The sequence below is a fragment of the Chelonoidis abingdonii genome, chromosome 2, assembly GCF_003597395.2.
Source record: "Chelonoidis abingdonii isolate Lonesome George chromosome 2, CheloAbing_2.0, whole genome shotgun sequence".
NCBI classification, from domain to species: domain Eukaryota; kingdom Metazoa; phylum Chordata; order Testudines; family Testudinidae; genus Chelonoidis; species Chelonoidis abingdonii.
In genome coordinates, this window is record NC_133770.1 from 219,665,444 (window position 1) to 219,691,934 (window position 26,491).

The 26,491-nt window shown below is 43.4% G+C and overlaps 1 long non-coding RNA gene across 1 annotated transcript; it reads right to left on the reverse strand.

Moving 5' to 3' along the window:
- Positions 1-24,808, reverse strand: LOC116835849 (uncharacterized). The gene is made up of 3 exons (XR_004376314.2): positions 24,356-24,808; positions 8,232-8,302; positions 1-1,460 (listed from the first exon to the last, which is right to left on the reverse strand). It is a non-coding gene; the product is annotated as an uncharacterized LOC116835849 (long non-coding RNA).
- Positions 24,809-26,491: the final 1,683 nt, after the last annotated feature.

Consider the following 26,491-nt stretch of genomic DNA (forward strand, 5'->3'; position numbering starts at 1 on the left):
GACACGGTCACATTAAAATTTTGTTAATCATCAAATTTAAATGCATCAAAAACAATGAAATCTTGATCTATGTATTTATCTGTCCAGAATTTATTCCTGGATTGTGTCTAGGGAGAAATATTCCATTTTCCTATATGCTTTAAAAAAGTCAGAGACCATATCTTTCACCTCATTGTTTATAACTGATGTGCACATTTAATCAAGCAACCTTTGGACCAGATCTTTGTCTGGGGTAAATCAGAATAGTTACAAAGTATTCAATGGGGTTATGGTGATTTATACCAAGGCATCCAGTCCTTTGTCCTGTTCCTCTAACACAAACATTAACATTATAAAATTTTGAAATACCAGAAGACATTAAAAAGAATTGCATTGTAACAATTAATCTGATGTGTTGGAATATATAACGGGATCCCCCATATACGTCTCCCCCTTATCCATCGTTTTGTGTATCCATTGCTTATCAATAGTGGAATGTATTCCAATTCACATCAGTCCCAATCCACATATTCCTCATTTGCAACTTACTTGCTTCACCTTTTGTGTGCTAGCAACCATTGGCAGTGCCCTCCCCCCAGCACCTCCTGTCTGCCAGCAGACACATGGGTTGCCGACCAACTCCTTCTCTTTCCTCCCAGCACCTCCTGCACGCCATTGAATAGCTGGGATGAGGCATGCTTGGAGGAGGGGGTGGAACTGGGCAGGAAGAGGCGGGTGGACCATTATTTCTTATGCGGAAACATTCCCCAGTATCCGTCATTTCAGTATCCATTGCCCTTTTCAAAAATGCAACCCTGATGTATACCGGGGACCCCCTGTACACATCTTGTTATAGCCAGTGTTGTTGAAGCCATGTTGGTACTGGGATAGTAGAGAGACAAGTTAGGTAAGGTAATATCTTTATTGGGCCGTCTTCTGTTAGTAGAGAGACAAGCTATCGAGTTTACACAGAGCTCTTCTTCAGGTCTGGCTGTATACAGGATTACCAGACTTGACAGGTAATGCAATTGTGGTTTTGTTGAAGGAAGGTTTTACTATAGCATTGTGTATCTCCACATTAGTGAACACAACGGAATTAATTTTAATCATTCAAGTTTTCAAAGCTTGTACTATGCCAGATGCGAATCTGACCATTTATGTAAATATTTTGTCTAGACAAAAAACAAACAAACAAAAAAACACAAACAGATTTGACATTAGCACCAGCTTTTCCTCCTGGTACCTGGCAGAGGGCAATCAAAGCAGCTTTCCACTCCTCTGTTCATTTGCTGAGCTTCATCTTAGAATATACTGAAGCTGCCCCTTTCTTCACTTGTGTCACGCTTTGAGTAATACAGCCTATCAGCAAGTCCTCCTCCTTGGTTATTGGCAGCTCACTTTCCTGGAATATTGCTGTAATATATCTTCAGAGCAGAACTTCTCTCTAAGGCTGTTTTAGTGTAATACACTCTTCCTGCTTTCTAAGATGTTATTATAAGAAAGAAAAAAGGAAAGACATTATATGTCTGAAGCAAATTCTTTCCCAGAAATAACAGTCAAATATGCTAACCGATTTAGTTTATCATATGAAAATTATGTTGGCATCAGGAGAATACATCTTGCCATTAAAGATACATTCTCTTTCTCTACGATACTATAAAATCTTAAATGTCCACCTTTAAGAATGCAGTTTTGGTGGGGAGAAAGAGATAAGTACTACAGTAGCTATGTTGCAGAAATAAATCAAGCCTGTCTCCTTTGGAAAAACACAACACCAAAATGTACTAACACCACGTGATCCTGCCAGGAGATTTCCCTCTTAAATAAACCCATACTGCAGAGTGTAGCAAGAAAGTCTCCTCCCTGTCTGGATAGGCTAATTGAGAGTCAAGAATGATTTGAGCTGGTAGGAAAAGAGTGCTGTCATGTCATTATCATCTGCACAGAAGCAAACTTGCTGGAGTCTATATTGCCCTAATAATACAACAGTGTGGTTTTGCTCAGACTGAATCCTAAGAAAATTTACAAAAATATTTTTGTAAGTTTCTCACCTGTTTTTCTTAAGAGAATATATATTTCAGTGTGGATGACTTATTTTAGATTAAAGGATACAGCAAAAAACAAAAATAAAGTCTTCAGGACACAGAACACAGTGTGTTGAGGGCAGGTCTTCACTACTCACTGGATCAACGGGTAGGGATCGATCTATTGGGGATCTAGACGTGGATAAATCGATCCCCGAAGGCACTCCTTGACAACTCTGGAACTCTAGCTTGTAAGAGGTGGAAGCGGAGTCAACGGGGGAGCTGCAGCAGTTGACTCACTGCCATCCTCATGGCCAGGTAAGTCAACCTAAGATATGCCAACTTCATTTATGTGACTAGCTAAATGAAGTCGGTATATTTTAGGTCGACCCCCCTCCCCAGAGTAGACCAGGCTCAGTCTGGGTTTGTTTATGCAGTGAAGTTGCACCAGTTTACCATTCAATCATTCAACTGATACAACTGTGTGTGTAGCCAGGCATCTTGAATTAGATCACAGGACAGGAAAATTTCCGGACAGGAAAGAGTGCCCAATTTACCTTTCAGGGTGCTTTACAGTACAAAGAAAACAGATGCACATTTACATCCCTACGTACACCATACCGTCTATGGAGAAATTTGATACACAGCAGTACTGTAAAAAGCAGCATATGCTCACATTTTTGTTGAAGAAACCATAAAAAAAGGACATTAAATTTGATTTTCTCTAACTATTTGGATATTTGGCAAGGAACTAGACACCACACTGTCCAGGCTTTTTGAATGAAATTTTTAACATCAACTTTTACTTGTTTCCCTTGAATTCAAATATTTTAATGGAAATATAGGGGAGTTGTTAAGGTGTGTCTAAACTGCAGAACTCGTTCAGCAGCGTGTAGTGTACATAAATGTATAGCTCCCCTCCCATGGTTATAAATAGCAGTGGAGACAGTGAGGTCTGGATCAAGCCGTGAAGACATGCCTGAAGGGTATGGGTACATACCCAGAGTGCATACCCCACACATTCTCTACTGGCCCAAGCTGGGTAGTGGCCCGCTACCTCCACAGGAAAAGACTCCGGTAGTGGGGGTATGGCTGAAGTAGCTCTCTGCTGCTGGAGCCCTTCTCCTCCACAGGGAAAGGCTTGGGCAGAGGGGCAGCAGGGAAAGGCTATCAACTCCCTGCATCTTCTCCGCTGCCTGGAAAGACTCTGGCAGCAGGAAGCAGTGGGAAAAAGGCTCACTGACTCCCCCCGTTCCCACCAGAGCTCTTCCTCCCCACAGGGAAAGGCTCTGGCAGTGGGGAACAGCTTGAGCCATGGCCCCTGCCTCCCTTCCCCTGGCCAGAGCCTTTCAATGACACATGTACAACACACTGCAGTGGGGACCCAGTACACTAAGGCCGTCAAAAGTGATGGGTAGTGTACATGCTGCCTTAGTAACCAAAAATAGCTCCACATTCCCCATGAAGGGTAATGGCCTAATCATGGTCCCGACTGACTTCATGGGAGTTTTGTCTGTGACTTCTATCAAACCATGATTAGGTTTTAAGTAAAGTTCTAAGTAAAGATGGTCTATCCTGGCATCTCAGAGTCTGGTGCTGCCACCATTGAAGTCAGTGTTAAAACGATCACTCAGAGGCCCTGTCTAAGTGAGCAACCTTTTTGCTAAACAGGCTTTCTTAGCTTTATTTAGACTCCTTTATGCTCAATCTGACTCCCGTAGAGCTTCTTAGACCCCCCTGCCCAATATCTAAGGAAATCCACGTTGGAGAAATTTGCACTTCAGGAAGCTGGAGGGTGGGGTAGGAAGGTTTAAGTTAAAGTAGCATGGGGGCTTCTGGAACATGCATCTTCTTCCCATTCCTTGATGTATAAATTACATCAACTTACACTTAGGCCATGTCTACACATACAGCGCTGCACCTGTACTGATACAGCTGTACCAGTGTAGTGCATCAGGTGAAGATGTTCTATGCTGACAGGCAAGAGCCCTCCCCTCCACTGACATTAAAAGAACACCTCTGTGAGCAGCAGAAGCTATGTTGGCAGGAGAAGTCCTCCCACTGAGACACTGCTGTGCACACAAGCGCTTAAGTCGGTGTCACTTATGGCACTCAGGGGGGTCGTTTATTCATAAGTTTTGCTGACATAGGCTGTAGTGTAGACATAGCTTTCGATTTCATTAGAGTGGGGGTAAATAGTTGTAACGGTGACTAAGTCAGTATAAGGAGATCTAAGTTACTCAGCATCTGCGAGGTTAATGGAGTCTAGTGAGCATCTAAATTGACATAACGCACTGGAGTGTCTGGAAGTGTAAGTCACCATCTGAGACTCTTTCTAAACTTTCTTAAACTCACCTCTGAATTTAGCTTCTCTGTGTAAGTCTGCTTCACATTTCAAAGGTAGCAAGTTCAAATCCTGCTAGGATTACACTTTTACTTACATGCTTACTAACATTTCTCCGATTAAAGTAACCATATAGATCAGTGGTCCCCAACCTTTTTGTGGCCAGTAACACATTCATATTTTCAGAAGAGTGTGGCGGGCACCAACAATTTTTCAAGGCTTATTTTGTATTTGTACATTAAAAAAATCCAAAAAAATCATATTTAATATAACATATGAATCCAGAGAGAAGAGAGAAGCTGGAGAGAAGCTGCAAGGACAGAGAACACCAGCTCCTGTAGCCTGCAGCCCTGGAGTTCTCTGTCCCCGGCAGACGCGGGACCACGACTTGTCTCCCCTGCTGGGCACTAGGTGGGCGCACATAAATGCCCTGGCAGGTGCCATAGCGCCCGCGGGCACCACGTTGGGGACCACTGATAGATTAATTATTTTCCTTTTTCTAAAGCAAAGTTTCAGATCCAAAACATTTCACGTTAAAAACCTCTACAAAATTAAAAAAACCCAAACTCTTCATCCATGGAAAGATGTATAAAAATATCTATGTTCAAATTTAACAAGAGACAATTTGGGATAACTTGTCCCTCCTTCTTAGGCACATAAACCCAAACATGGAGCTTTGACTTGAGGGGAAGCACTGGTTGTATTTTGTTAACTTGACCTTTTAAACTGCCAACTCTTTTTATAGCTAAAACATCTTCATTTGGTTGAACTATTCTAACGTGAAATATTTTGGATCAGGTCCTACAGAGAAGGCTAGGGAAAGTAAATACCTGAAGCACACTCCCATTTAAATGCAAGAAAATGCCCAATAATGATTTTAGAATGGGATGGTCTCCCCACTCGTTTCAATTAACTATAATTTCCCATATTACCTAGCAAGGAAATCTCCCTTCTAGATATAAAGAAACTGCTTATTCCATCACACTATACTTTCCCCCAGTTGCACTGGCAAAGCAAAGAAACATCCTTTCCTCCCCATGGCATTATTTTCCATAGTTTTTTTCCCCCTCTGGGATCAGAGAGGTCAAAAGTGGCTGGAAATGTACCAAAAACTCTATTAGTTTATTTTTTTTAAGGTGGAAAGCAGTCAGTGATGCCAGGAAATGAGCCCATTGGTGATTTTTCCCATATTCCTCTAGAGACATATGCCTAAATTATATTATACATACCAATTGCTGAGTTTTCTTGTAAAAACAATATAAACTGTAGAATATAAACAATATACTGAGTAACTAAAAATGTGCAGTGGTTATTTATTTAGGGATCCTGATCCAGCACCCACTAAAATCAATGGGAACCTCTCTGTTGACTTCAATGGACCATGGATCAGGTCTTTGAATAGGTCCTGAAACTGGAGGTGAATAAAATATTAATCACTATTAGTAATAAAGAAATATTTGCCTTTGGGGGTCATATCCTGAACTCCTCAATCAAACTTCATAATCTCACTACCCACAAGCACCTGATCTTGGAAGGGGATTCACAGTGAGTCCCTCTTTCTCTCTCTCTGCATAGCCACCTTCAAAGGCTACTGGTTCTTGAGAGAGACTGGCTGAGATCAAATTTCCTGCAGAGAAGGAAAGGAGCTAGTTTTCTTGAGCTCCACAGCCACTTCTGGTCTACTGTAGAACTTCAGTCCTCTTGGTGCTTTTCTAGGCAGAAGTATCTAACTAGTTAGAGAGGTACTAATATGGCCATCATGAACACAGTATCCAAGCACCACAAATATTAATACATTCATCCTCACAACCTCTCAGTGTTATCTTCATTTTAGACATGGGGAATTGAGGTACTTGTCCACAGGAAGTCTGTGGCTAAGATGGTAATGAAAACCAGGTTTCTTGAGCCAGCCGTGTCCACTAGACCATCCTTCATTATTTTAGCAAGCAATCCCTATGATTCTTCAGATTTGGCCTCAACTTACTATTTTGTTCCATATAACTTTCTAGTTATGAAGTGTGTGTTTGATGAGATGGGTAAGATGTTTCTACAGGCCTTTTTTTTTAAGCGGTATTGCTATGTATAATACTTTTATTACCAGAGGCTGTGGAGCTACTAACCTACAAACAGCTGCAATTATACTGCCCTCCATTGATGAAAACAATATGATCACATAGAAGAGAGGTCATGGGCTTAATTCTCCTCTGTCCTGCACCATGTGTAGTCAATTACACAAAGGCAAAGTGGCAGTAGAATGCTACCACTCTGATTTGGTTGCGTTTTACACCCACTTTGCACTGGAGTAAACGAGGTGCAGGGCAATGGAGAATCAGGCCCCCAGTATGTGAACCAACCACTACAAGTTTCCTTTTTAGCAGCTATTCTTTTCATTAGTGGTTGTTGTTGGCTTTTGTGGGGATTGTTGTTTGGCTTAGGTTAGTATTTTTAATTGGAAAACAAAATAGAGTTTGGTTAAGAATTTGTTTAGAACTAGGAATCAGAAAATAATTTATTGAAAATATATTCCAACTACTAAACAGCTAGAGAAATAAAAGCTGACCTTGAGCCACAAATCTGTTCTTTTTAGTCACCCAAGCAATGTCACTGACTGCAGTGGAATTATTTGCACGACTGAGGAAAGGAGGCTGTCTGTGTCTTAAACAATTTTATAACATGCTTTACTAATGGATTTTTTTTTCAAGTATGTGTGTTTTGTGAGTTGCAACTGTTGTTACAAATTGACCACCCTGGTGCAAGAATCTTCTCCAGCCCCTTATAATAGCCTTTGCTGTAGCTCTGTGCCTCACTGACTCTCCACTTCTTTTCAAATCTCATCAGAAAATATATTTCTCTCTCTCTTTGCTGTTATTTAATGCTACAACTGTTGCATTTTGTTGTATGTTGCAAATCATATAGTATAAAGTCTTCTCTAAGTTATTGTCATCCTGAGGGATGTATTTTTTTCCAGGAATAAATGTCAATATTTTTGTTCTTTTCATCTAAAGAGTCAGCATGGTCCAGCGGGTAAGATCTAGGAGAGGAAAGACATCTGAATTTCATCATGAGTTCTGCCACTGACTCACTGAGACACCTTGGGCAAGTCAGTTAAACATTCTGAACCTCCATTTTCACCATAAGAACGGCCACACTGGGTCAGACCAAAAGTCCATCTACCCCATTATCTGTCTACCGACAGTGGCCAATGCCAGATGCCCCAGAGGGAGTGAAACTAACAGGCAATGATCAAGTAATCTCTCTCCTGCCGTCCATCTCGATCCTCTGACAGACAGAGGCTAGGGACACCATTCCTTACCCATCCTGGCTAATAGCCATTTATGGACTTCACCACCATGAATTTATTCAGTTCTTTTTTAAATGCTGTTATAGTCCTAGCCTTCACAACCTCCTCAGGTAAGAAGTTCCACAAATTGACTGTGCGCTGTGTGAAGAAGAACTTCCTTTTATTTGTTTTAAACCTGCCGCCTATTAATTTCATTTGGTGACCCCTAGTTCTTGTATTATGGGAACAATTAAATAACTTTTCCTTATCCTCTTTCTCCACATCACATGAGTAACATGGGGATAATAAAACTTATCCACCTTTATAAAGGGCTGTAAGGTGTACAGATATAAAAATGTTATATAAGAGCTTTCAAATTCCAACTCATTTTTAAAAAGAAAAAATCTGATTTCAGGAATAGGCAACTTGGTTTAGGAAGCTTTTAAAAGTAAATTTAAAAAAAATAAATTTTGGATTATATCCTAAATCTATTGAAGTCAAGCAAAAAATTCCTATTGACTTCAGTGGGCTTTGAATTGGGCCCTAAGTGCTGACAACACTAGCCAGCTCTATCTTTAGTCAGGTACACCCTATGCAAACTTACCTCACATGTATAGTTTCAGCCACATCACCTCAGGATTGCTGATATTTCAATCTGTTGCCTCCCGCCAGTCTCTACGTACAAGAATAAATGGACACAAATCAGACATCAAGAATTATAACATTCAAAAACCAGTTGGAGAACACTTCAGTCTCTCTGGTCACTAAGTCAGCAGCAGGGGTGGCTCCAGGGGAGGCTCTAGACATTTCGCTGCCCCAAGCACAGCGGCATGCCGCGGGGGGATGCTCTGCCGGTTGCCGGTCCCGCGGCTCCAGTGGACTTCCCGCAGGAGTGCCTGCGGAGGGTCCACTGGTCTCACAGCTTTGGTGGACCTCCTGCAGGCGTTCCTGCGGATGGTCCGCTGGTCCCACGGCTCCACTGAAGCTGCAGGACCAACGGACCCTCCGCAGGCACGCCGCCAAAGGTGACCTGCCTGCCGCCCTCCCGGTGACCGGCAAAGCACCCCCCACGGCATGCCGCCCCAAGCATGCGCTTGCCGCCCCGGGTGGCCTTCTTGCTACAAGGTAGTACATTCCCCTCCCCCGTGGAGATGATTACAGGACAGGAGCTGGCTTTGTCCAACCCCTCCCTCTTGAGCTTTGTCCTTGAGCCCAGGGCTACAGGAACTGGCTACAACCATCCCTGCCCCCAAAGCTGCATTTTTTACTGCTACAGAGGAATCTAAGAGACACTCTCCTATTCTCCCAGCAGCCCAAGTGACTTCACCCTCCCCCACCCCGCCGGGGACTTTTAGCACAAGATTCCTTCTCACTGTTAACCAACTCTGGGATAGATTCTGCCACATTAAGGAAATCATTTCCCAGTAGAAGCAGCAAAGAGTCCTGTGGCACCTCATAGACTAACAGACGTATTGGAGCATGAGCTTTCATGGGTGATGTACATGCATCTGACGAAGTGAATATTCACCCATGAAAGCTCATGCTCCAGTACGTCTGTTAGTCTATAAGGTGCCACAGGACTCTTTGCTGCTTTTACAGATCCAGACTAACACGGCTACCCCCTGATACATTTCCCAGTAGAAACGGTGCAAAATTGTGTGCCACTGTAGCAACAGTCAGCTCAGCCTGCAAATGATTAGTTTGCATGTGTACTTTAGCTAAAAGGTGCAAGGACTTTGTAACCCCTATCAGCTCTAATTCTGCCATTTTACCTGGCAACAAATCCTTCTCCTGGATTAGGTCCCTTCTGACCACAGAAATGTCAGCCCCCATATCGATAAGTCCAAGAAGCACTTTCCCATTCAATTTAACAGCATGCATATGCTCACTGCTTGGTTGTGTGGAAGCAAGCTTTACAAGTCCTGTGTGGAAAGAGGCAGCAGCCAGACTCTGAGAAGCAGCAGCTTCCTGTGTTACTTGGCTGCCTGCTTCCACTCAGCAAAGACACTTATTCCTCAGGTGCTCAGTGGACATACAGTGATAGCACCTCTTGGGCTCCTCTGCCTGTACAGGAAATTTGGGATGAGTAACAGGGGAATGGGGAGGTGAATGTCCAGCCTCCTTTTTCCCAGGGGCAAAACGCTGCTTTCCCCCAACCCTGTACCCCCTGCCAAAAGCGGACGGAGGGTCCTTTAGCAGTGGAACTTCCCGGAACCCAACACGAGCACTCTTCTGTAGCCATCTGGCCTGACCCTGTCACAGTTGTACTTTTTGTGCTATTTTATTTCTATGTAGGTTGTAGAACAAAATGGTGACTAAAAGGGAACAGTGATTATCTTATAGCATTCAAACATCTCTTGTTCCCAGTTAAAGATGGTCCTGGTGCTAGCCCAGGACTTGGAGACCTGGTACTGACACAAATTTCCTCAGTGAGCTTGAGCAAGTCATTTAGTTTCTCTGTGTCCGAGTTTGCCATCTAAAATGGCCACACCACCACCACTTCCCTACCTCACAGGGATTTTGTGAGGACACATGCATTAAAAGGATTGTCAGGCACTGAGATACTGTGGTAATGGGGTGCCACATAAGTACCTCAGACAGACAGGTGATTCAGAATAGCATTCAAACAAACCTTTAGAAGTTCCCTTTGAGGCTGAAGTTTGGAAATTTTTTCAGTCCAAACTGTGCCTTTTAAATAATGTTTTAAGTAGCTAGAAGATGAGCCTCATATGGCCATTTCATTCTAAGGGCTTATCTACACTGTGCGGTAATGTGCACTAAGGGGAAAGAAGGTTGATTTCTAATGCACGCCAACATATTGCACATTAATTGGTCCTCTGAGACCCTGCTGGTGTGCACTAAAGCTCCCTAGTGAGTTTCAATTTAGTGAGGTTTCCAAGAGCTTTTCAAAGTGCACTAAAGTGTTGACATTAAACAGTCCATGTAGACTCTGCTGGTGTGCACTAAAGATTCCCTAGTGCCAGCAGGGCCTATGTGGACCATTTAATGTGCTTTAGAAAGGGCATCCCGCTAGTGTACATCGCCACACAGTGTAGACAAGCCATAAGCCTTTATTACAGCATCCCAACCATAGCAGTGTAAGTGCTTGAACCAACGTGCACTGAAGCAGATGCCCATTCATTTCAGATTGTTTTGGATTAGGCCCTAAAATAATAATAAACAAACTTCAATCAACAGTACTTGCAGCCCTGATATTGCTACAGATGTAATGGATAAAGTTGTTGAGTTCAAATGTTCCAGGGCAAATTGGAGAGGCTGTACCAACAACTGAGAGCAGAGCCCTGAGTCCCAATCTGATACTCAAAATTCTAATAGTTTATATTTGTTAATTCAGCCTCTACAACTCTTCTGCACTTAGTGGAAGGAAAGTCCTCTGTAAAATCTTGCCTTGCATGCTCTAGCAATAACCTTTGTTTCCTCCTTATACTGCTACTAGCAAAATTTGCAAAGGCTATAGACTATTCCCTGCACATGTAGTCAATTTCCTGTGACCAGTTCAAACTGACTTTCATGTGACCATGTTTAAGCTGCAGAATGTGTCTAAATTGGTCTAACTTTCCATGTACATCATTTCTAGTAGTTTCAAGCCACCCCATTTGGAGAAGTGCTTGAAAGAAGCTCCACTTTTTAGAAACTAGCAGGCAGTATGGGTGGCCTGGAATCCTCAAAGCTGAAGGAAAGCGGGGGAGGGGAGAAGAGAGAGACAAAAAAAAAAAAAGAGCAGATCAACATCAGAGAAGCTGCACAGCTGGTCATTAGGGAACAGCCTGGAAATGCAGCTACCATTATGCTAGTGGCAATGTCTGCTTTAACATCTTAACTGAGGTAGTACAAAATTTAACTACCATCCACAAGGGGATCCCCCACTTTCTATTCATGACTCAGACTGTGCACAGGGAAACACAGTGCTTTTAAAAAAGAATACTAAATCTCTTTACACTGTTTCTGACACCGGATTTCTTTAATTAAATCACTAGTAGCTGAGGATAACCAGGGACTGAAAAAAGGTATTCAACTTTCTGCTGAGAGGTGCTGCAAAAACAGCCATTAAATGAGCTCTCTCTCCTCCTGCTGGACAGAGCAGAGAACTGTTGTTTATCATGACAAGAAGAATCCCTTTCTTGCTTGCTTTTCTATAATTTATAATATCCTGAACCACTTAGATTCAATAGCTCAGAGTATTTTTAGTTAATATTCGGAAGAAGCAAAAAGGCAGGAAGCTTTCATGACCGGGATTAAAACACAAGCTAACCTGCCTTAAGAAAGCCGCTTTTAAAATGAACTTCTCTATCTTGTGTCTATATGTGGAACCCACCACAATAGTATCTGAGTGCCAGGTGATGAATACAATGTAAAATCCTTACAGTCTAAAACACATGCTTGTGTAAGGCAACAAAGCAATAGCTCTACCTAATAGCTAAAATAGTAGCATTTCTCCATATAGTTTATTGGGGGAAAAAGTAGAGAAAACAAGCAAGTCAGCTGTTTGCGTATATAAGTATAAGGAAAAATGGCATCAGCTGTGCAAAGCCTTTAAACCATAAAGATGTGTGGGGTTAATAGGGTAGGAATGGAAATAAGATGGCTAGAGAGGGATTTGCTGTTTGCAACAGCACCTTGAAAAAGAAAGTTCATTACAAAACTAACACTGCATTTCATCAGATTGTACATCATTTGCCTGCTAAGAAAAGAACTTGCAAGACTATGTGTAACAGTGCTATCTGGTGACTCACATCATAGCAATGGGATGCCCTCATAAGTTCAAAATATTTAGGGTCAAATTTACAGTGAGCCTCTTAAACTTGCAAATTTTGAAGATTTATTTAATCAGCTTTGCAAGTGCAAACCTTTATTTGCACAAACATAGGTAATTGTATGCGCAAATCATCGTGTGTGTAATTTATTCTTCAAAGGCAAATATCTAAATTTGTATACACAACTGCCAGGTTTGCACACTGAATTAAGTTTTCTGGGTCCAAGGAAGGGGGAATGTTTTCTAATGCGGGTACAACAGATGCACTGAAGACAATGCAGACGCAAAAAAGACTGTATATAAACATGGTTGTGCGAGCACAACTAATACATGCACATTTTTGCAGTTGTTCCCATTTTACCTTCCTGGCTCATGATTTTGGAGAAATTTTACCTGCTTGCAAGCAATTCTTGGTGACTGGGATTTCAGGCTGAAATCCATTAGACATCACTTCAGCTCTAGAAGCTACTGTTGATAACCTGGGCTGACTATAGGCACTGGGTTGCAGTTCATTCTGGAGACAGCTGCAGCTCTTGATGCCTAACAGTTTAGTTGGCTTCCCTACTGCTTGTTCGCTCTGCAGAATAGGGGGTTAGCAGTGGTACCTCCTACTCATTTTCCTTGAATGCCCATATGATGCTATGGTGGGGAGGAGCAAAGGTGAGCGTGGGGGTGAGGAAGGAAGAAGGGACCATGTATCCAACCCTCTGCTGCTGCTCACATCTTTGAGTCCAAATTTACTCTTTCCCCCTCCTCCACTACTGATGTCAAGATGGTGGAGTGGGAGAGGGAGCTGGGCAGGGGCAGTGTTCAGGAGAGGTTGCTGGGGCACAGCAAGAGGTGATGGGAAAGCAACCTTCTCATCAGTCAAAGAAAAGGGAGGTGCAACCTGTATGCATATTTTTGTATGTTTCTGATTAAATTTCCTGAAAAAGCTCACACACAGAAAAGTTTTGACAGGGTCTGACTCAAGATTTTGGAATACTGATAGAATATTCATGGTTTGAAATACTGATAGTTCAGTTCCAGCATGGTCAGCCTGCTAGATCCCTGTTGCACATCCAAATTCTCAGGAGTAGCTTAAAGGTCACACTTTTTAAAATTGATATTAGGATCTTTAGCCCAGTCTTGTTTCAGCACCACGTAGGGTGGGAATGGGGAAAGTTTTGCACAAATGTTTGGAAGCAAAGAGATGACATGAAAGATGGAAACATTAGAAATTAGATGTTTAATCACTCATGGGAAAAAAAATCAAATCTGTAGTGTGCATAATCCTTGAATGTTGCTATGTCTCTTGTCACAGAATAAAACTACTCAAGGCATTAAGACTATCTTTGGGTACTCTCTCAGAACGCTTCACAATTAACTAATGCCACCAGATAGTAATACCCCACCTCAGAGCCCCTCAGTAGTGACTGAAGCAAAGCAAACCTGACAAGTCATATTATGGTGGCTGCTGGTGATTTCAGGTTGCAGACAAATCTTTCTCTCTTCACTGCTTAGATGACATTTTACATAAGTACAGCAGCAAAGGGAGAAGACAATATTAAAGAATCACAAAGAGTTTCTTTCTTCTAACACTGATCAAACAACACTGTCAGAATAAGGAAAACAGCATTACCCCTAAAGCTAATGTTTCCTTTTAGAGCTTCTCCCTAGACTTATACCCAGTCCTCTTCCTCTCTGGTTTCCTGCTACAGTTTTCAGGAAACAGAAGTCATATATATCCCATGTGGAGTTCAGGTACTTAACAAAGTCCCATGTTTCTGTAACCCTGCTTTATACTGCAGTATTTGACTTGTTTTTTTAGTCAAAAGGAAGGGAGAGAGAACTTTTAGTTTGAATACTTGGGGCTTGTCTCCAGTTACCCAGGGATTGATGCACAGTGATCAATCCACCAGGGGTCAATTTAGTGGGTCTTAAATTGACTGCCGCTCTCTCTCCTGTCTACTCCAGTACTCCACCGGAATGAGAAGCTTAAGGTAAGTTGACAGGAGAGATTCTCATCAACTCAGCGCAGTGTAGACACCGCAAAAGGTCAATCTAAGGTATGTAGCTGGAGTTGTGTAACTTAGGTGGATTGAGCCCCGTAGTGTAGACCTGTCCCTTGGTGTCTCTGCAGACGTGCAGAGGGCAGGACAGTGGCCTAGAAACATTCAGAATGAGGGTGACTGTTAATATACAGTTTCAGAAAAGCCTACTAAAAATGCCTATGAAGGTTTAATTGTGGAGTCTTGCAGGTCCCACACATATCCACTGTTTGATATGAAGCCAATTAGCAGTTGGGTGGGTGAAAATCAGAAACATCAGTAGATTTACTGCTTGAAAGTTTTTGTTTAAAGAAGTTATTCATAGTATTTAAAATACTAAGTACAATATATTATACTATTTACAATTTTTTGTGTGTGCATTAAATGTTTGTTTACTAAGAAACAATATGGTAGTTCATTGAGAACTATTAATACCTACCTGCATACAATAGCCCCGAGGTTTAACTGTATAATGCTTTCTGAGAAGTCCTGGAAAAAAAGAGAGAACTCTGAAGTGTGATTCAACAGAGTTAAGCTGAGGTCAAGGTGCAGGAAGAAGGGGATTGTAATAGAGTTATACATCCTCCTACCCCAATTACATTTCCACCGTTTAACCCAGTGGCCCTAAACTGTGGTGCATGTCCCTGAAGCGGGTGCGGAGGAAGGGGGGACGCGGTGGGGCTTGGGCCAGCCCCCACAGGTAGGGGGCAAGAAGAGAGCGCCAGCCAGCCCTGCACCAGCCCCAGCTGCAGCTCCACTCCACCCCCTGCTCCACCTCCAGCCCAGCTCTGCCCTCATTCACTCTCTGCCCCCAGGCCAGCTCTGCCTCTAGCCCCAGCCCCTCTGCTGAGCCAACTGTGCTGTAATGGAGGGGGCGGGGGAGGACAGATTCCATTACTGGCAAGGAGGAGTGTGACAGGAAAAGTTTGGGCACCACTGTTCTAGCTAAGCATTCTAAATGCTTCATTAACTAAAGGTGAAAACAGTATACTTCCCCCTCAAGATTTTACTTCCATTATAACCCCTCTCAGTCATCTGCTAAATTTATCTACATATTGCCCCCATATTAAATTATTTTGTATGTGCACATCAACAGGAGACTATACCACTTAAATGATCTTCTAATTCTATCTCAATATTATCTGGAAAGTGGCTGTGGAGGACAGGTCAATGCCCAACCAGAAAATGAAAGGCAATCGCTTCTTTGGATCCACCAGGGAGAAAAAGAGGCATGAGATCTTACATTTTGATTTAACTAGTGGCCAGCCAAAACAGAATGGTATGCATTACCTTAGATGCTGCTAGTATAAGAGAAGTAATAAGAAAGGATTTCACTGTTTGATAGCGAAGCACCATTTGATGGGGAGGGACAACCACAGAACCACTATAGGTTGATTCGTCTAGTCCAGGGGTGGGCAAACTTTTCGGCCTGAGGACCACATTGGGGTCGCAAAACTGTATGGAGAGCCGGGTAGGGAAGGCTGTGCCTCCCCAAACTGCCTGCCTCCTGCCTGCCTCCTGCACCCATCGGACCCTTTCCACTTCCTGCCCTGACTGCCCCCCTCAGAACTCCCAACCTATCCAATTCCCACTGCTCCTTGTCCCCTGACCTCCTCCTCCTGGGACCCCTGCTCCTAACTGCCCTCTGGGACCTACCCCCTGTATCCAACCCCCTCCTGCTTCCTGTCTGCCCCGACCCCTATCCACACCCCCACCCTCTGATAGGCCCCCTGGGACTCCCACGCCTATCCAACCCCCCCTTTCCCACCACCACCCCCAGGACCTCTGCCCCATCCAACTGCCCCTTGCTCCCTGTCCGTTATCCAACCCTCTCACTCCCTTACCATGCCGCTCAGAGCAGCAGGAGCTCACAGCCGTGCCGTCCAGTGATGAGCTGCCAAAATCTTAACAAATGGTTCCCTATAAAAAGTTCTGATTTAAGGGGGGGGAATGGGGGAGGGGCTGGGGCGAGCGGAGACATACAAGGCCTGGGGAAAATTGCCCCACTTGCCCCCACAGCAACCATAGAGCTTGCAGCCCCCTCCCCCCTTAACTTGCTGGCAGCTCAAAGCAGCAGGATGACTCAGGAGCTCAGCTGAGCTGTCCAGCTGCTGGCCATGCTGCAGCTCTGCGGGGGGTGGGGGAGGGGCTGGGAGGAGACATCCTCGTGGGGCCAGGGGCTGGGGCAAATTGTCCCACTTACCCCCCCCCCCACAGCCCTGGAGCTTGCAGCCCCCTTACCTTGCCGGCAACCCAGAACTCAGCTGACTTGCCCAGCTACTGGCCATGCTGCACTCTTTGGGGTAGGGGAAGTGGGGGAGGGCCCAGGGAAGACATCCTCGTGGGGCCAACGGCCCCTGCAGGGCCCGGGCCAATTGCCCCACTTGCCCCCTCCCCTCTGGCCAGCCCAGGAGCTTGCAGCAGGACCCCCCCCCCACACACACACACCTTGCCGGGCTGCTCAAGAAGCGGCAGCAGGATGACTCCGGAGTTCAGCTGAGCTGCCCAGCTGGTGCCGGCGGCTGGCCATGCTGCAGCTGGGAGGAAGCGGGGGAAGGGCTGGAGGAGCCTCAGCCTCCCCAGCTGAGACTCCTGGGAGCAACAGTTCTTTGCCCACCCCCTGGCCCTTTAAAAACCGTTTCTCCACAGAGGTCTAATTTTAGCAACCGGTTCTTGGGAACCTGTGGGAACCGGCTCCTGCTCACCACTGGTGCCGCCTGGCCAGAGGCAGGCACATCGCTGCACTGTCCGGAAGTCGCATGCTGCCCAGCAGGAGTGGCGGGCCAGAGCACTAGCAGTGCAGCGAGCTGAGGCTGTGGGGGAAGGAGGACAGCAGGGGAGGTGCCAGGGCCTAGCCTACCTGGCAGGGAGCTCAAGGGCCTGGCAGGATGGTCCTGCAGGCTGGATGTGGGCCACGGGCTGTAGTTTGCCACCTCTGATCTAGTCTGCCCTCTTGAATACACAAGCCTTTGTGGTAATCTTCTCAGAGTTCCTTCCAGTACAAAGAAAAGAGAAGATTGAAATGAGAGCCCAACAAATGGTTGTACCGATAGTGTAGAGAGCAGGTGTTTGCTACTATAAGGTCGGTGCATAGCTGGTTGGAAAACTGTTCCCAGAAAGTCGTTATCAGTGGTTCACAGTCAAGCTGGAAGGGCATATCGAGTGTAGTCCCACGGGGATCAGTTCTGAGTCAAGTTCCATTCAATATCTTCATCAGTGATTTAGATAATGGCATAGAGAGTACACTTACAAAGTCTGCAAATACCACCGAGCAGGGAGAGGTTGCAAGCACTTTGAAGGATAAGGTTAAAATTCAAAATGTTATGGACAAACTGAAGAAATGGTCTGAAGAAAATATGATGAAATTCAAGAAGGACAAATGCAAAGTATTCCACCTAGGAAGGAACAATCAGCTGCATACATACAAAATGAGAAATGACTGCCTAGGAAGGAGTACTGAGGGAAAGAGATCTGGGGGGTCATAGGGTCATAAAAACCAACCAAAAAAACAAACCATCATTCTGGGATGTATTAGCAGGAGTGATGTAAGCAAGACATGAAAAGTGATTCTTCCTAATTCTGATTAGGCCTCAACTGGAGTATTATGTCCAGTTCTGGGGGCCACACTTCTGGAACAATGTGGACAATTTGGAGTAAGTCCAGAGAAAAGCAACAAAAATCATTAAAGGTCTAGAAAACATGACCTGTGAGGGAAGATTGAAAAAATTGGATTTGCTTAGTCTGGAAAAGACAAGACTGAGAGGGGACATGATAACAGTTTTAAAGGACAAAAGAGAGTGTCAAAGGAGGAGGGAGAAAAATTATTCTCCTTAGCCTCTGAGGATAGGACAAGAAGCAATGGGCTTAAATTTCAGCAAGGGCGGTTTAGGTTGGACAAAAACTTCCTACTGTCAGAGTGGTTATAAATTGCCTAGGGAGGTTGTGGAAATGCATCACTAGAGATTTTTAAGAGCAGCTTAGACAAACACCTGTCAGGGATGGTCTAGATAATACTTAGTCCGGCCATGAGTGCAGGGGGAACTAGATGACCTCTCAAGGTCCCGTCTAATCCTACGATTCTACGATGCTATGATTTTAGGATTTACAGAACATTGAGATACCGTCTGTGATTAGGTGACAGTGTGGATGATAGCATCTTGGCTTAGACAGATGGTGTGCTGTCTTCCTGCGTGAAAGCTGGAAGAGTTCACTTGGTGGGTTTCAAACCAACTAAATTATAAGCTGGTGTGACACCGGCAGGACAGAAGCTAGCTCTTGACAAGGCTGCAGGCATTAGCTAAGAACTGACAGACTCATAGCCTGAGACCAGATCAGTTCACTTTTGTGTTAGTGTTGCTCAAAATAGGTATTCATCTTATAAGAATGTATTTAGTGTTTAGACACTGTAGGATGTTTGTAAGGTGATGAATGTACTAATCGTATTTGTAATTTCTGTTTTCCATGCTATAAGGAAACGTACGTTTTTCTTGACAACTTTGACAATGTTTTCTCTAAACTTATGACCCCTGATCGGAAGAGCTTTTTCCCCTCCCCCATCTAGAACTACTATCAAAAGCAGATGGGCCATGAAGGAACATCATAATACAATGGATTGCATTGACTACAATGCTGAATACAATGCATTGGTGAGGCCTCCTCTGGAGTACTGTGTCCAGTTTTGAGCCCCACACTACAAGAAGGATGTGGAAAATTGGAAAGAGTCCAGTGGAGGGCAACAAAAATGATTAGAGGGCTGGAGCACATGACTTGTGAGGAGAGACTGAGGAAACTGGGGTTATTTAGTCTGCAGAAGAGAAGAATGAGGGGGTATTTGATGGCTGCTTTCAACTACCTGAAAGGGGGTTCCAAAGAGGATGGAGCTAGACTTTTCTCAGTGGTACCTGATGACAGAACAAGGAGTAATGGTCTGAAGTTGCAGTGGGGGAGGTTTAGGTTGGATATTAGGAAAAACTTTTTCACTAGGAGAATGGTGAAGCACTGAAATGGGTTACCTAGAGAGGTGGTAGAATCTCCTTCCTTGGAGGTTTTTAAGGTCAGGCTTGATGAAGCCCAGACTGGGATGATTTAGTTGGTGTTGGTCCTGCTTTGAGCAGGGGGTGGGACTAGATGACATCCTGAGGTCCCTTCCAACCCTGATATTCTATGATTGATTACTTGGAAATGCTACATGCAAGGAAACTTGCCTTGTGGACTTGGAGGCTTAATGAAGGAAATAAAACAAAGACAGATGGAGAATTTTCCATCTCTTTGCAGTTTGAATGCTCACAGAACCAGTGTCACCAAACTGAAACCAGAGATCCCCAAGGGCTAGCTTCTGAGTCTGCCCTGAAAGACAGTTTGAGTTGACAGATCACTACAATTCTGTCACTCTTGGGATTTAGACTGCAACTCATTTGTGCATATGTTTGCTTGCTTTAAGCTCTAACCAGCTTTTATTTCTTTTTTCCCCCCATTTAATAAACCTTCAGATATTTTATTACAGGATTGGCTACAGGTGTTGTCTCTGGTGTAAGATCTAAGGTATCAATTGATCTGGGGCAAGTGACTGGTCTCTTGGTACTCAGAGCAAACTGAATATAGTGTGATTTTTGGTGTAAGTGACAATTTATCACTAAGTCCAGTTTGTCTGGGTGTCAAGATAGACTGGAGAGTCTAAGGGGACTGTCAGTGACTCTGTGGTGAGACTGTTATAGTGATCTAGGAGTTCATGTTTGTTTCTGGCTTGGTGAAATCTAATTATAAAACATGCCACCAGGTTGAGGTGTCTGCCTTGTTTTTGACAGTCTGCCCAGAGGTAGGCACTCACGGTCGTCAGCCACTCCAGGATGCGTGACAGATGGCTGGGGAGGAAGAGATTTCAGTTAACTCAAAATCTGCACGTAAACCCAATTTCATTTAAAAAAAAATAAAATAAAGATGTGCTGCCACAAAAGTGGAAAAAGATCATAAAAGAGTATTAAAGGAAAACACTAAAGTAATGTATAATGTATTCTAGCTACTATATCTAATTATGAAGACTAATTCACATGAGTGTTTTAATATCTTAACTATAAAGAAAATTAACAACGCAGATATCTTGACAGTTTGATGGTGCAAAAAAGAGACCAAACAGCTTCATTTTTGAAAAGGTTTGGAAACTAGAAAGCTCTACTTTTAAAAATTCTTTAACTTACAATAATCACTAACCCTTACACAAAATATATACATTTGTCACAAGTGGTCCTAGGCTTGAAGTAGGAGCACAATGCCACCCTCCCTATGTGCTCCTAAGTGGTTACATCAGTCCATAAAGGCCTCCTCTCTAGCTGCTCACAATGTTCACCAATGTGGGACAATTACCTTCTGTGTCTTACAAATGACGCTCCTGTGTACACACCAGAATATTAGCCTTTTCACCACTGTATCACATTGTTGCCTAATTCAATTTGTGATCTACTATAACTCCAGATCCTCTTCAGCACTACTACCATCTAGCCAGTTATTCCCCATTTTGTATTTGTGCATTTGATTTTTCCTTCCTAAGTGAAGTACTTTGCACTTAACTTTATTGAATTCTGACCAGTTCTCCAATTTGTCAAGGTCATTTTGAATTCTAATCCTGTCCTGCAACATACATTCCACCTTCTAGGCATCTTTTCATTCTTAGGGGTTTAGATTAGCAGTTTATAAATTTATTGTAGCAGAATCTATAGTTAAATTGTAGTTTTATTATATAAAGATATAGGGTGAAATCCTTGCCCATTGAAATCAGTAGTTTTGCCATTGATTTAAACTTGACCAACATTTTACCCACAATGTTTGAATGTATTTAATAAACTGTTTTATAAGTCAGAGATAGTAGACATCTTTTATAGGCTTTCATCCATTGTTCTAGACTAAAGGCAGTTTATTCTGAATGCCTACAGATTTTACAAATAAGAAATAATTTAATATGCAAATTTTTAATTTAACACATTTGCCATTGTGTTTAAACAAAGGACTTTTCAGTTTACAAATAAAATATTATACACACATGCACTTATTGACCAGCATCCAAGTCCAATTGAACGTAGTTTTAGTACTGTAAGTAGGAAGCCCCTAAACACTAAGTTGACAACAAATTCTGTCAGCAGGCAGTCACAAAGAATCTTTTTTCATAATTTTACTGTCACCAAATATTCTCTTCAGCTCCTTCATCACACACACTTTTCTACGTAAGCCTAGAAGCAACAGTTAAACATGTAGCTTAAATCTGTAGAACAGTGGGTTCATATGCACGTACTAGCTCCTCAGAAAAACTTCTCAGAAACACCAGGCATGTTTGTTTAAATGCACAAACCTATCAGGTCAGGATTTTCTGCAGAACTATACCCAAAGTTGTTCTATATGGAGTGTTCTTCTACTTATATTAAGCCACCCAATTCATTCTGAATATTAGCATTCTTTTACCAGTCATACATATAGTTTCTGTTGTGGGTTATGGAAAACCTCAGCTAAAAAACTGAAAAAATTCTATGGATGTTGCCTTAGGAACTCTGGGAGTGTGGAACATGTATAGATAATAGCTGGCAAAACAGAACTGGAAGATAAACATTCATTCATCCTAATGAATTGGACATAGTAGGCATCAACTCTTTTAATCAAGATAATGTGAAGGACCCACTCATGTTCTGCTTCCACTAGTGGAGCAGATCCAGGCTGGTTGATGTGTCCTGAGGAGCAATGAGAGACAATTTATGTATAGGAGTTCTGGGTCCAAGTCATGCTTCCCCTGCTCCAAAACCTGATTGGATTGACAATATCCCTATGCCAGATACAATAAGGAAGAACAGCTTCCTGGATCAGACTTAACATAAGAGCTATTTTCTTTACTCACCAGACAAGGTAATATCACTTCTACAACACAAAGACTGCAATTACTAAAGTAAATGAGAGAGAGCACTAGCATCAGACAGGATCAGATAAGTCACGGTACTTTCCAAAGCGACACCCGCCACTGAAACAGAACCTCCATACACACAAATATAGACACTTTCCCCCCTTCCCAAATCTCCACACAATATGATGGAAGTTCTCACACAATGTAGATTGCCATACACAGCTGATGCAGATTCCTGACAACTGATGCAGATCCCCGACACAGTTCCCTGCCTCTCAGTGATACGACATCCCCCACATTCCTCACAGACCCTCCTTACCAGCTGACAGTCTCTTTGCTGCTCCTCTCCTCCCATGAAGAGGGCAAATGTTTCAGCTGCTCTCCCATGAGAATAAAACAGTATTACTCACCTCAAAAGCTTTAAAAAACAAAACCAATCAACCAGGGATCAGCCCCAAAATTATTGGAGGCCAAAATCATGATATTTTTTTTAAAAAAGAGAGACTAAAAAGCTTGATTTGAAGTATTTTTCTCCTCTGCCAATGCGTGCGAGAGAATTTCAGGTTGAAAAATTGACCTTCAATGCACACAGAAATATGTGCCTCTCTCTGGCGGCTCAGATGGAGACTCTCCTGGCTATCACTTCTAAGATAGGGGAAATGCCTTCCATTTCCTCTATTACTGTCTTACTCTCTCGCCTCCTAGTTTCCCACCTTCTCTCCCCACACCAGTATTCCCCTCTTGTACAAGGGCTATAAAATGGAGCTGGAAAATGGATACCCAGGAAACACAAAGCACTTTCTCTCCGTCTCAAGGTTTCCAATTATTTTTCAATAAAGATTTATGTGAGATGTGCAGATTTTCTAACATAAGAATGTCTTTACAACATCAATCAGATCTATCTTAGCTGAGGGCAGCCTGACATCAGGCCCTTTGGAAATAATGGGAGAAGGTGGCCATTTTTACTAGGAAATTCTAAGCATAGAATCATAGAATATCAGAGTTGGAAGGGACCTCAGGAGGTCATCTAGTCCAACTCCCTGCTCAAAGCAGGACCAATCCCCAGATCCCTAAATGGCCCCCTCAAGGATTGAACTCACAATACTGGGTTTAGCAGGCCAATGCTGCATAACATAACATCTATCAGCAGAGCTTTCAGTGACAGGACTACAGCCATTCCAGAAACAGCATGTAGAACAGAGTTTCCTTCAACCCTACCTCTCCCTTCAGACACTAATTTGGAATGAGGGTAGGGCACACTTCCAAGAGCTTGAAGTCCTTAGTCTTGAACAAGTGTGTTGCATCAACCAGGCAAGGTACTAATACACTTCAACAGGACTTTATTTTTTAAAAGTGGAAACCTCTTTACCAAGCTGCTGCTGCACCCTCTGTAACTCACTCTGTCTCCTGAACTCCTCCCCCCTCCTTCCTGTTTCCTGTCCTTTCGACTCCCAACAGCCAGTGCTCCCAGTTCTAATAATCACAAGCAACATCTAAACACCACAAAGTGGGAAGATACACTGCACATAAATGTCCAGTGTAAGAGTTAAAGACTATAATGGAGGAAAAATTCCAGAGTTGGGAGAGTCAGCATACAGAGGAAAAGTGATAAACCAAGAGAGTTTGTGGCACTACACAGAGGCAAGCAATGATCTTAGGCCTATTTATGTGTGAGTTGCTTCGTGTCTTTAACAGAATGTATGACACAGAAACAGAAAGACAACCTAGAATCGGATATGAAAGTGTTAATGTCATATGCAGATGTATTCACAGGAAACGGGTGCCTCCCAGTAACATGCAAGATACAGTTCAGAGACGATGCAGAACCAGTGGCACATGCTATATAAAATGTTCCTCTTCTAGCCTCTGTCTTAAGGATTGTGGACCTGCAAAACATGACAGCAAATGCTATCATTTGGAGAATAGAACAGCCAGCAGATTGAATTCACTCGTTAGTAATTGTAGAGAAAAGAGGAGGGGGATGACAGCTGAGGATGAACCATAAGAACTGAACAAAAGCATAAAAACAGAATACTTCCACATACCCACAAGAAGTGAACTGTTGTCTGATATGGCAAGAACCAAATTCTTCAGCAAATTAGATGCATTGGTGGATTTTGGTAGATCCTCTTGGACAGAGTGCTCTGATATCTGCACTTTCAACTCACCATTTGGCAGATACTGATTCCCAAAACTGTCTTGTGGAATACGAATGGCTCCAGAAATATTTCACTGTACAATAAGCCAGATGCCAGAGGGTCTGGCAGGCATGTGAGGTACATTGATGACATGGCACTGCCATTGAACATCAACAACTACTGAGAGGAGCATTCCAGTCTCTAGTCAGGCTTCCAATGTCCCAGGCTTCTCTCAGCCTGCGAGTATGTCTACACTACCTGCCGGACAAGAGCGCAGCGATTGATCCAGCGGGGCTCGATTTATCGTATCCAGTCTTGACATGATAAATCAACCCCTGAGTGCTCTCCTGTCGAGTCCTGTACTCCACGGCCGCAAGAGGTGCAGGCAGAGTTGATGGGAGAGCAGCAGCAGTCGACTCATGCAGTGTGGTGGTTTGACGAAGTGGGTATTCACCCACGAAAGCTCATGCTCCAATACGTCTGTTAGTCTATAAGGTGCCACAGGACTCTTTGCTGCTGCTTTTACAGATTAAGTCTTCCAGGAAGTGTAGAGATGCCACAGACTCTGGAAGCAGTCTGTGGTTTCCCAGGATACACTTCCCGCTGGGGGCGGAGACAAAGAAGGACAGAGTAGTTGCAGGCTGAAGCTACTGTTGAGTAGTAGGAAGTTCTGTTACATCATTCTGTACATAATTCCTGTTCATAATTAAATTTATCCTGAAACAGGCCTGGCCATCAGTAAAATACTGCAGCTACTTCTCTCTAACAGTGTCTAGGTGAGAACCACAGAGGAAGGAAGAAAAGGACCAAAGAGGCTTTAAAGGAGCTGAATGTGCATTCCTCCAAGTCACACACCCAGGAGTCTGGTTTGTATTGAGGGAGCAGCTGAAGCTAGAAGTCTCCAGTATCCCCCAAGGGCAGTGTTGCTCTAAGTACAGATACAAAGGACTCTAGTATAAGTGCCAAGTACTCTATTACAGAAGTACTTATACGTAAATAGAACTTGCGTATTTATATGTAAAAGTATGAAGAACAAGTGCAAGTACTTTCAGCTCCCATATTCCCTGCAATTGTCTGGCAAGAAAATGTCAACAAACACATAGTGGAAGAGTTTCCCCACTGCCAGTTGTAGTGACCAACCAGAAGGGAAGCAGGTGGGCTGTCACCTTCCTTGGCAAGGCCAATAGAAAAAAGCCCTGGCAGCCAGAACTCAAAGCCTGAAGCTCCCAAGATGGGATAGTGAGTTCTGGGGGCCCACCAGAATCCCAGACAGTTGGGAGGGATGTGATTGTTCAAACAAACTATTTTGAAAAAGTACTTGCAGATTTTAAAAGTTACTTATGCTTCAAGTACCTTTAAAGTGTACTTAAATACAAGTTCCAAGTACAGAATATTTCAAGAATTTATTTACAAGTATGTAGAGTACTTCAAATACTAAAATATGGAAGTACATGGGAACACTGCATAAGAGAAGTTAGAAAGATAGATGCCCCAGCTCCCACTCTTCCTCCTCCCCTTAGTGTTGCTAATTCTCAATAATTAATTGTGAATCACTTGATTTTGCTTTCTGCTGCAGGAGTTTTTGCTAGAGCTCCTGTTTTCAGGCAATTTTAGAGCACGTGCCAGAGATATCTTGTCCCTGAACTCTAACCTCCCTATTACAGTTTCCTGACCAGTCCCCTCTCTCCTGTTGACCTCAGCCTTGTCTCCTTCCATGCCCAGGTCCTCACCAGATACCACCTTATCCCAATTCCATCCCATTCTTCCTTTCCAGCACCCTGAGTCCTCTTTTACACCCACAATCTGCTATGCTCCTGCTCCTCTACCTCTAGATTGGTTGTCTGGGACTTCCTTATTATCTCCATTTTCTGATCCTTTGCCTGGACATTTTCACCAGTTACTGAGGACCTGGCACTTCAGGGCCATCACTGCTCTAAGTTCTGTGTGCCCTCTGGTTCTTTGTCCTTCTCCTGGTTATTCTAGTAATTCTACAGATCATTCTGTGGAGGGCCCCTTGGACATGGATCGTACGTATAGTGGTCA